The sequence below is a fragment of the Triticum urartu genome, unplaced genomic scaffold (genome assembly GCF_003073215.2).
Source record: "Triticum urartu cultivar G1812 unplaced genomic scaffold, Tu2.1 TuUngrouped_contig_7416, whole genome shotgun sequence".
Classification (NCBI taxonomy): Eukaryota; Viridiplantae; Streptophyta; class Magnoliopsida; order Poales; family Poaceae; genus Triticum; species Triticum urartu.
The window spans coordinates 1-11,614 of NW_024118258.1; the positions used below are offsets into that span (position 1 = coordinate 1).

An 11,614-nucleotide genomic window follows, 5' to 3' on the forward strand; every position below is an offset into this window, starting at 1 on the left:
TGATGGACTCACTTATCTTCCAAGCCTTCCGCTGTTATCGTTATTAGATGGCGTTAAGCCATAATTATTGTAATAAGTTCTCTTTTGAGACACTCAATGTAATAAGTGTGATTGCTACTCTGCTATAAAGCCTTCGAGTACTGTGTGGTGTTAGCATTACTGATCCAGGGATGACACCGGAGCACAGAGATCAGACTGTTTGAGGTCTGGTCGCTACATAGTATCTCTCATTCCCATCCGCAAACTCTACGAGATTTCCTTGAATGCAAGATATTGGACCGAATACCTACCATAAAAAATATTTTTAAATCAGTCTATCACATTCGCCATATGGTATGTATATATTTATATTTATAGGCATGATTTTGCTCTCACCTTGATATCACCATTTTTTATTAGCTCAGTGGTGCCGGTGTCTATGACAGCAGACCGATCAGTTTTTTGCTTTTAGCGTGAGTGGGCCAATATTACGCCTCACCATTCCTTACTTTGATAAATCACCAAATAATACATATGCGAGGATCATGAGAATAAAATCTACAAGCTTCAGTGGAAGGTGCCACGTTGAGAGTACCATGCCCACATGGATCAACTCCTTTGTCATAACATGCAACTTCACAATTACCAATGTAAGAACATCTTTAATAGAATGTCAACCAAGATTTTTCTCAGAAAAACAAAGAAAATAGTAGAAGTGGGATCGTTAAATGTATGTACATACCGGACTACGGATAATGATGGAAGTGTTAGCTCCGTGCACTGCAAGATCATGGGCAATCTCCAAGCCAGAGTTCCCACATCCAACAATAAGCACGCTTTTCCCAACATAATCATTTCCGGACTTGTAACTTGATGAGTGGATTGTTTCACCAGGAAAGCTTTGTAGGCCAACGATCTCTGGAACATATCCCACAACATTTTCACTTGTTGCTAAAACTAAGAACTTGGATGCATACATAATTGGGACATCCACTTTGTTATGCGTCATCACAACCCAACATTTCCTCACCTCACCATACATGCATGACTCAGCTGATGTGTTAAACTTTGGGGATATATTTAAGTGCTTGACATAATCCTCCATATACCTTTAAAACTGATCTCTGGGAAGGTAGGTAGGCAAATCATTTGGGTATGCCATGTGGGGTAGCTCACAAAACTCTTTGGGGATGTGGAGCTGGAGGCAATCATATGTGTGTTTGTGCCACAATGACGCAATACAATCTTCACGCTCAGCGATGGTATATGGTATAGAGAGTTTGCTTAGGCATGCTGTCGTGGCAAGCCTAGATGGACCTGCTCCGACGATGAAAACTTGTACCTTCTCCATGGAAAGACTTGAATATAGGTGTGCAATCAATTTAGTGACACTATTGTGTTGAAGTTGTCCTTGTTGGTATGTGTTGGGGTAACACCTATAGCTATTTATATATACAAATATCAGTCATTACTATATATTACTTTTAGTGGTTTATTTTGTTCTTCCTTAGATGGCTCTTGTTTCTTGCTTCTTTCACTGGCTTGTCTCTTTCTTTTACCGTTATTTGTCTAGTTGTCACTATGTGAGGCATTGGCATTGTTCTACACATGTGAGCAAACTGCGCCTCTCATGGATAGTGGTATAGTTCCCTAAAATTGATAAATATACGTTGTTGTTAATATAAGCGTACGTTCAAACATCCGATTAGTAAGTGCTTTCAAACAAAGATTTTTTATGTTAATAAGATAATTAACCACCGCCTTAAAGTTATTCCATGAATTAATGAGTAGTGTTGAACTGTTGATACATGATATCGAACAATATTTTCCATGTTTTTCTAATTAATTGTCAAGTATTTAATGTGAAGAATAGAAAGCATTGAATCATGAGTAAACAAAAGAACTGGAATTTCACAAAATGGGATGATATATAATGTTTTTATAGATCAATTCATGCACTAGATGTGCCTATGCTGTTATTTCAAATATAAAATTCTTGGCTTTATTGGCATGCGTACATGCTACTATATAATTAAAATGGTACTTTTGTTGTATGTTGCTCAATACATTTTTCTAAAAAGTGATCACTTTACGAAGAGATTGTCTTTCTTGCAAGTTAACGTAAATTAAACTTTTGGGCTTCCATGTATAAACAATTTTAGCTTTTGTTGTTGCTATTTGCACGCATGTATTAATTCCTTTATCAACTTATGAAGTACAAGTAAGAAACTGAAACCAGGTTGTAAAGTATGAAACTGAAGTAGCAAGATGTAAAGTATGAAACTGAAATAGCAAGATGTAAAGTATGAAGTTGAACCTGTAAATACGGACTATCTAATGAGTACATGGACAGGTGTTTACGCAGCCTACAGTGTGCAAATATTTGTTGGTATGCTAGTTTTAAGATGTCTTTTTTTGCGAGAAAAACTTCCAATCTATTCATCTTCAATCATGGTAATACGACGAACACTAGAAATAATAAAAATTACATCCAGATCCGTAGACCACCTAGCGACGACTACAAGCACTGAAGCGAGCCAAAGGCGCACCGCTGTCACCACCCCTCCCTCGCCAGAGCCGGGCAAACCTTGTTGTAGTACACAGTCGGGAAGTCGTCGTGTTAAGGTCCCATAAAACCAACGTACCAGAACAGCAACCGCCGCGGATGAAGAGTGTAGATCAAAAGGATCCAACCTGAAAACATACGAACAAAGACGAAAGATGAACAGATCCGAGCAAATCCACCAAAGAAAGATCTGCCGGAGACACACCTTCACATGCCCACCGATGATGCTAGATGCATCATCAGAATGGGGGCTAGGCAGGAAGACCTTTATTTTATCTTCAGGGAGCCGCCGCCGTCTCGCCTTCCTGAGCAGAACATAAACCCTAACAAAGCTCGAAAAAAGATTTTAAAACGGAGCCCTCCCACCGGCAGGGGCCGAGATCCACTCCGCCTCCATGGCCCTAAGGCCACGGAGACGGGACGGACCGGCGCCGGCGGGAGGTAGAGAACGCTGGCTTTTTTTAGAGGCGGCAGCTAGCTAGGTCGTAGCCACACTATTCATTGGTTAGTTTTAAGATGTCAACTATTACTATTTACTATCAACACACGTGTATGGTTACCCACAAAATGTGTATATAATAGTAACTAGGTGAGTCGTGCTTGTGTGTGTGTGCGTGCGGCTGCGCACGCGTGTTTGTGTGTAGTAGGGTTTTTTCTATAAAGGGTGGATTTTACTTTCAAGAGATAGGATAGACGAGGAGGGCACCTACCTACACTTTGGATGGCTAGTTAAGTGATTGGCCTTCCATCACAGGAACGAAGATCGGTCTAAACATGTTTTAAGCTTTTTAGGCCTTTGGTGACTTATGTCACTATTGTACTTCTGCTGTCACTATTATTGTAAATATTGTGTACACTTATTTATTTATATAATACATAATAGAACATTTTTTCTACAGTTCATGGTTAAAAAAACATCGGTCTAAACGCATCCAAATGGCTCTTCCATTCTGCTCCTATTCCTTTCCCGAACCGACAGGAGCACTGCCTTTTTGTATAGAAGAAGAAATAGACGGTTTATTTACAGGGGTGACATGTTTTTGGAGGGAACTTGGCGAAAACCCCTGACACACACTCATTCAAATTAATCAATACCCTTGCTGGCTTGTGGCTTAGGAAAAGCTGCCCTCTTGTTGATATCCTCAAAAGTCAGGGCCGCCACCTTGGTGTGGTTCATGCACGTGCCACAAAAAATGCGACGGTTCCAATCTTTCTAGATGTTCCAAAGGGTATATAGACGCATCCCACTCCGTCGCCGCTTAGATTCTTCGAGTCTGGCACATTGTATCTGACAGCCCGGTTCCACACACACAAAATTCCAGACCCCTCCCTGTCCCACACTCCACCCTCCACTCTCTTTTCCTGCTCCTAGACCCCGATGTTGCCATCACACCCACCTCATGCCCGCCGCCGCTACACCAGATCTTCCTAGACCCACAGAATAGTCCATGTTGGACACCTTCGAGTTATCGCTACGGCCAACGACTACCGCCGCCACCGGGCCGAACCCGCAGAGCATGCAACCGCCAAAAGTGCCGCACCAACAAGAAGGCCTTAGAATGTCGGGGTATGAACTTTCCTTGATTTGATAACATGTTGAATGGTTTGTCATGCACAATTCATCTTCCCATCATTTGGAAGTGCTATATGTATCATCGATTTGCTTTTGGTTGTTGGAAATTGATGAAATTCGAGGCTTAGCGAAAAAATTAGGCAAATTTGGGAACGGGGCTAGCGTTAGGTACGCGGATAAATGGGCTTGTCTGTTTGGGGTTGGAGATACCCTAACAGGAGGGAAGTCAAGGCGGTGTGACATTGTCGCCATGGATTCACATGCAGATTAGAAACCACTAGTGACAAGAAGATGCTAAATATCAGCTAGTTATGATTTGGTGGAATCGTGAGAGGAGGGACGAGAGTCATTGGGTTGGTTACACGCAGGTGTTGAGGTGGTGGATTATTTACTATGAGCGGCACCTTGAGTTCATGCCAAATCCAGGTTTTCACTAAGGTAAAAAATGAGCATGTTACATATAATCCACACGACACCTACCCTTTTTTGTTGCTAATATAAATAGAATAGTTTAGTTAATAAGAATTTATAGAATGGAATGATTCATTATACTTGTCTGCGCAAACCTGATACATTTTGTTGTCACTGTTTATTGGAGAAAGCACATCTCACTTTCGGGCTCTAGAGATACATCGTTGATGATCTTGTGATTGTGTTGCAATGGTGTAGGATTCAATACCGATTACCCTTTTATATAGAGGTGCATTCTTCATCGATAAGTTTACAATCTTAAATACAATAAAATACCATACCATACTATCTGATCTCGCTACCAAACTAGGTGTATCTTCTAGGTATGAATATGATAGGAATATGAAGTAGTGTACACCATTAACTCCTCCGAGTACATACCTTGCTATGACTATGTGCCAGGCCGAGAGATCCTAGGCACGCATAGGTTCGTAAGGTATGTTCATGCCCATATGGCACTTCTAACAAAAAAATACCTACATTAAAATGAATATCAAATTTGTACAATACAAATACAGAACATGATGATGTATATGTGTGGGTAAGAGACTATGGTTACTACCCGCATTGTGGGCCTAAACACTGGTACATCACTCTTGCGTATTTTAAATCTCATTTGGTATCATGGGTGTGTTCCTTATATCACCCAGATTACCTCGTACTACCACATATAGCCATTAATACATGATCAGTGTAAATTATGAATCTATAGCTGGCACCCACAATGGCGCTATATTGAGCTCATCTAGGCAAAAAAATCTGAAATCAATCTCGCCTAGGAAAATGCCTTCCGCGGGATTCTCAATGAGGTCCTTCACTATAGCAGCCTCAGATATATTCTTTTGAAACCGGCCATCCCAGATTTCTTTTGAAACCGGCCATGTAGTTCATGTTCTACGGAAAAGTAACATGCCTCTCAAGACGACCTCATGTTATCATAGAGAAAGTACCAAACAATATGGTGATTGGTTTCTTCTTACTTCTCCTTGGGTATTTTGAAGAGAACTTTTGTGGCAAATACAACAAAATAGTTTATCTCTAAATAAATCCACTCTTATGACTTATGAGTTTGTTGTTTCTTGTTACATGCGGTTGGTACTAGTTCCTGTAGAGGTTAATAAGGTTGCTCAAACAACATTATAAAGATTTGTATATATTTCAACACAAAACAAATATCTGGAGACATTTGAATTATTGAACACATGTCAACATGATAGAACCCCCACACAAAAAGTTGGCATAATAAAAGTACAATACAATACTTCAAGTACAATACATTATTGCATCCCTTTCAATAAAATCAACTTCACAAAAATAAACACTTAACAACAAACCAAGCTATGACATTTTCGGAGATCATTTTTTAGGATGAATGATCTAGAAAATGTGATGAAGTACTAGGAGAGTCTAATTAAAATATGTCATTTCTATGTTGGTATGGATGTCACTTGCAACAATATTGGCATCATGTGCAATACCAGCCAACCCCCTCCTTGCAAATCCGACATTGTAGAGTCCATTTGCACCTTTCCAGTGGTTGGGGAAGTCTTTTTTGGGTATGCCATCACTATTTAGCATACTCATGTCGTTCTGCATTTATTAAAATATTTTTATAAGAATATTTCAAAAAATATGATACAATGTTTGGAGAAAATTTCTATACTACTATATATAGTGTATGAGTTTTAAACTTTTGAATCTCAACACCAAAAAGCAGCGTGTCATTCATAAAGTCCATGGTATGGCTCAAAATGTTGGGATTTGAAGCTACAGTACGGGATACAATATAGCGAAGATACTACTGATTTCTAGAACCATCGCTATATTTTTAGTGTAGATAAAGTTCACTTGTCAGCTATAATAAATATATGCATGCTGGTCATGGCACACGTATTGGTAGCTGGATCGTGAGAATTTGTAGTGTGCATACTAATCATGTCAACGAGAATTGAAAGTTCTGATGAAGTTTATTTAAGCTAGTTGTAGTATAAGATACTAATTCTAAGCATGTAAAGCTTTACATCCAAAACCGAACGGCTACAACAATTGACTCGACGAAGCTTTCCATGCCAAGGTGCAGTGCTTGAAGCAAGCAAGCTTTGTATCCGTGAATTGAGATTTGACGTGTTGTGCACATACCTGTGTACTAGTATGACTATAAGTTGAAACCGATTGTCCTTTTAAGCTAGAAATTTTGTTTGACTTATTTACCATCATACGTTATTCATATTACTATGATGTCATATATAAATAATATTAATAATAATAATAATGGTGTTCTTTGAGATAAATTGAAATGAATGTCTATATACCTTGAGCCATATATTAGTGGTGCTTTTGTAACCTGTGGCAAACACAATAGCGTCATAGTACCTCTCATTCCCATCTGCAAACTCTATGAGATTTCCTCGAATGCATGATATTGGACCGAATACCTGCCACACAAAATATTTTTAAATTAGTCTGTTAGATTCCCCATATAGTATGTATATATTTATACTTATAAGCATGATTTTCCTCCCACCTTGATATCACCTTTTTTTATTAGCTTAGTGGTGCCAGTGTCTATGACAGCAGACCGCCCAGTTTTTGCTTTTAGGGTGAGTGGACCAATATTAGGCCTCACAATTCCATACTTTGATAAATCACCTAATAAGATATATGCGAGGATCATAAGAATAAGATCTACAAGCTTCAGTGGAAGGTGCCACGTTGAGAGTGCCATGCCCAGGTGGATCAACTCCTTTGTCATAACATGCAACTTCACAATTACCCATGTAAGAACTTGTTTAGTACAACGTCAACCATGATTTTTCTGAGAAACTAAGAAAACAATAGAAGTGGGATCGTGAAATCTACGTACCGGACTACGGATAATGATGGAAGTGTTAGCTCCATGCACTGCAAGATCATGGGCAATCTCAAAGCCAGAGTTCCCACATCCAACAACAAGCACGCTTTTCCCAACATAATCATTTCCGGACTTGTAACTTGATGAGTGGATTGTTTCACCAGGAAAGCTTTGTAGGCCAACGATCTCTGGAACATATCCCATACTATTTTCATCTGTTGCTACAACCAAGAACTTGGATGCATACATAGTTGGGCCATCCACCTTGTTATGTGTCATGACAACCCAACATTTCCTCACCTCGTCATACATGCATGACTCAACTAAAGTGTTAAACTTTGGGGATATATTGAAGTGCTTGACATAATCCTCCATATACCTTAAAAATTGATCTTTGGGAAGGTAGGTCGGCCAATCAGTTGGGTATGCCATGTGGGGTAGCTCACAAAACTCTTTGGCGATGTGGAGCTTGAGGCGATCATATGTGTATTTCTGCCATAACGACATAATACAATCTTAACGCTCACCGATGATATATGGTATAGAGAGTTTGCTTAGGCATGCTGCTGTGGCAAGCCCAGAAGGACCCGCTCCGGCGATGAAAACTTGGACCTTCTCCATGGAAAGACTTGAATATAGGTGTGCAATCAATTTAGTGACACTATTGTATTAAATTTGTCCTTGTTGATATGTGTTTGGGTAACACCTATAGCTATTTTTATATACTAATATCAACCGTTACTCATATTACTTTTAGTGGCTTGTTTCTTTCTTCCTTAGATGGCTTCTTTCACTTGCTTTTCTCTTTCTTTTATAATTGTTGGTCTAGTTGTCTCTATGTGAGGCATTGACATTGTTTTGCACATGTTAGCAAACTGCACCTCTCACAGACAATAGTATAGTTTTGTAAAATTGAAAATTATATGTTGTTGTTGTTGATATAAGCATACATTCAAACATCTGATTAGTAAGTGCTTTCAAACAAAGATTTTTATGTTAATAAGATAATTAGCCATCACCTTAAAGTTATTCCATGAATTAATGAAAAGTGCTAGTACATGATATCGAACAATATTTTCCATGTTTTCTAATTAATTGTCAAGCGTTTGATGTGAAGAATAGTGAAAGCATTGAAGCGTAAGTAAACAAAATAACTAAAAAATTTGAAAGGGGTGATATATAATGCTTTTAAAATATAAAATTATTGACTTTATTGGCATATATACATGCTACTGTATAATTAAGTTTCAAGTGAGATGCTTCTTTTTGTATCTTGCACTTTGGAATAGCTAAGTCGACTGATAAAAGAAATACAAATCAAAATATATAAGAAACACACATGTCACAAATACTTGGTGGATGAGAATATCTCCTCATTTTGCATGTTCAGCACCCACAAAATGTGTATCAAACAGTAACCAGGTGCACCGTGCTTTTGTTTGTGTGTGTGCGGCTGCAAGCACATGTTTGTGTATAGTAGGTAAGGTTATGGCTTTACTCTCAAGAGATAGGATAGATGATGAGGGCACCGACCTACACTTTGGATGGCTTGCTGAGTGATTGGCCTTCCATCGCAAGAACGAAGATCGATCTAAACATGTTTAAACTTTTTTAGGCCTTTGGTGACTTCTGTACCTATTGTAAATACTTTGTACACTTATTTATTTATATAATACACCGTAGAAAAATTGTTCTACAGTTCATGGTTCAAAGAAAGATCTAAATGCATCGGCTCTTCCATTCTGCTCCTATCTGTCTAGACTAGCTGGCCTTACAAGCGAATTTTTTTTGTTTCCCGAACCGGTGAGAGCACTGCCTTTTCATATAGAAGAAGAAAATAGATGGTTTATTTACATGGTTGATATGGTTTTGGAAGGAACTTGATGAAAACTCCCCGACACACACTCATGCAATTAACCAATACCCTTGCTGGCTTGTGGCATAGGAAAAGCCATCGCCCTCTAGTTGATATCCTGAGAAGTCAGGGTCGGCACCTCGATGTGGTTCATGCACCTGCCACAAAAGATGCGATGGTTCTGCTCTTTCCAGATGTTCCAAAGGGTGTATAGAAGCATCTCAGCACTCCTCCTCCACTCTATTTTCTCACTCCTAGACCCCCATGTTGCCATCACACCATCTCAGAAAGACGGCCATATAGAGTGTGTAAACCAATGTATAGAGACTTTCTTGCGATGTTTCACTCATGCATGTCCTCGCCGCTGGAGCTTCTGGGTCCCTCTCACATAGTTCTGGTATAACTCCTCACACCAATTTGCTATTGAAATGACTCCTTTCAAAGCTGGTCATGAGCCTAAGCACTGGGGAATTACAACAGATATAACAAGTTCGGTGTCATTGTTGCACACATGGCTCGAAGAGCGTTCGGTCGTCCAAGACTTGCTCCAGCAGCATCTCCACCGTGCTTGCCAATACATGAAGCTCAATGCTTAGAAGAAACGCTCATTCCACAAGTTTTCGTTGGCTGACAGTGTCTTCCTGAAGCTGTAACCCTATGTGCAGACATCGGTTGCCCCCGCGCCAACTATAAGCTCTTTTCCAAGTTCTAGGGGCATTATCCCATCATCGAGAAGATCAACAATGTAGCCTATAAAGTACAGCTGCCGCCACAAGCTTTAGTCCATCATGTTTTTCATGTCTCACAACTCTGACAAGCACTTCTCCCTGGTACGGTTGTTGCTCCTGAACTTCATATATGTTCCAACGAACTAGAAATTCCCGTGGAAGAACTATAGTTGATGTGGCACCAGAAGGATGGTTCGATGGTGGAACAAGTCAAGGTGTAGTGGTCTGGCAATGCAGCAATGGGCACTATCTTGGAAGATCGCGCGATGCTCCAAGACCGTTTCCCAAATTTTGCGACCTAGGATCATGCCGCAACTCAATAAGGGGGATGCTAACGCCCTTGACCAGGAGGCCCCACTGGCCTCTCCCGCTGAACCCGTGGGATCAACGACGCCTCCTACGACGCCCAATCCAATGCCTGATCTGGCTTCATCGAATGACCCGTTAGGAACAGACGGTCGACAAACGACTGCGCTTCCCGTTGCTATCCATGGTCGTTTCGCAACGGGTTCAAAGTCAAATATTTCTCCCAAAACAACCTCGAGCCCCACACCGTAGGGCTCAACATATGTCGACAAGCAGATGGGCATGAGGGACATAGAGCGGCGGCGCATCTCAATGGATCCAGGGTGGGTGATGGGTGGTGGGCGGCGAATGGGGGCGAGGGCTGGCTGCTGGGGTCATGAGAGCCCAACTTGCTCAAACAATAAGGCTCCAATCATCACATCACATAATTTCATGTCAGACAATTACACAAAGACAAAGAAAGACAAACATCAAAATGTTTTTTAGGTCAACATGCTTATATTAATAAAACAACAAGGTTACAACTAATCCGCGCAGAAATAACAGGAGAGCATGAGAGAATACAACCTTGTTGAAACTCTGCAGAAAACACCTCCAACAAGAAATAACTAAGTATCTGAAAGTCCCTGCATATGGAACCAAAACTGCCTACCACCGAAAAACCAGCGACGACCAGACGTCCACCGGAGATCCATTGGAACCGGAATGCACCATCACCTATGGGCTTTCTGGCTCGATGAAGAGGGCCAGCACGAACACCCAAGCCCATGTCTTTGTGGCGCGTGGAACATGAATATTTTCTGTGCTTCCCCGATCCCGAATCCGCCAGAACAAACTGATCTTATCGGTGAACGGCACCGGATCCGCCTTCCAACAACCACTTGTCCAGTTCCAGCACGGTCGGAACCTTGCACGAGCCAACGTTGCCATCAACTAGTAGGACAATCGCCAGCCATGCTTCTGAAACGAACTTCACTAACTCCACCATTACGACGGAGGAGATGCCGCAACAACAGGGTCGGAGACGAAGGAAACATACCCTGATGCAGCTGTCGTCGTCGCCTCACCGGGCTACTGTAGCGAGCCTGTGTGGGCCGGGCCGGGAAAACGGCCTGCAGGCCCACCTTCTGCCCACAGCCCGGGACGGCGACCTTGAAATACCTAGCTTTGGCGCCCAGCGTAACCGCCTCAACCAACAGCTTTCGCCTCGCCGTCGCCGGAGCCCCAGCAAACCAAGAACCTCTCATCCCCACCGCCCTCCACCGCCGGAGACCGACAGATGGAC

General features: G+C 41.2%; 2 pseudogenes; both read right to left on the reverse strand.

The window, feature by feature from the left end:
- Positions 1 to 196: 196 nt before the first annotated feature.
- Positions 197 to 1,330, reverse strand: LOC125531537 (annotated as a pseudogene).
- Positions 1,331 to 5,996: 4,666 nt separating this feature from the next.
- Positions 5,997 to 8,061, reverse strand: LOC125531538 (annotated as a pseudogene).
- Positions 8,062 to 11,614: the final 3,553 nt, after the last annotated feature.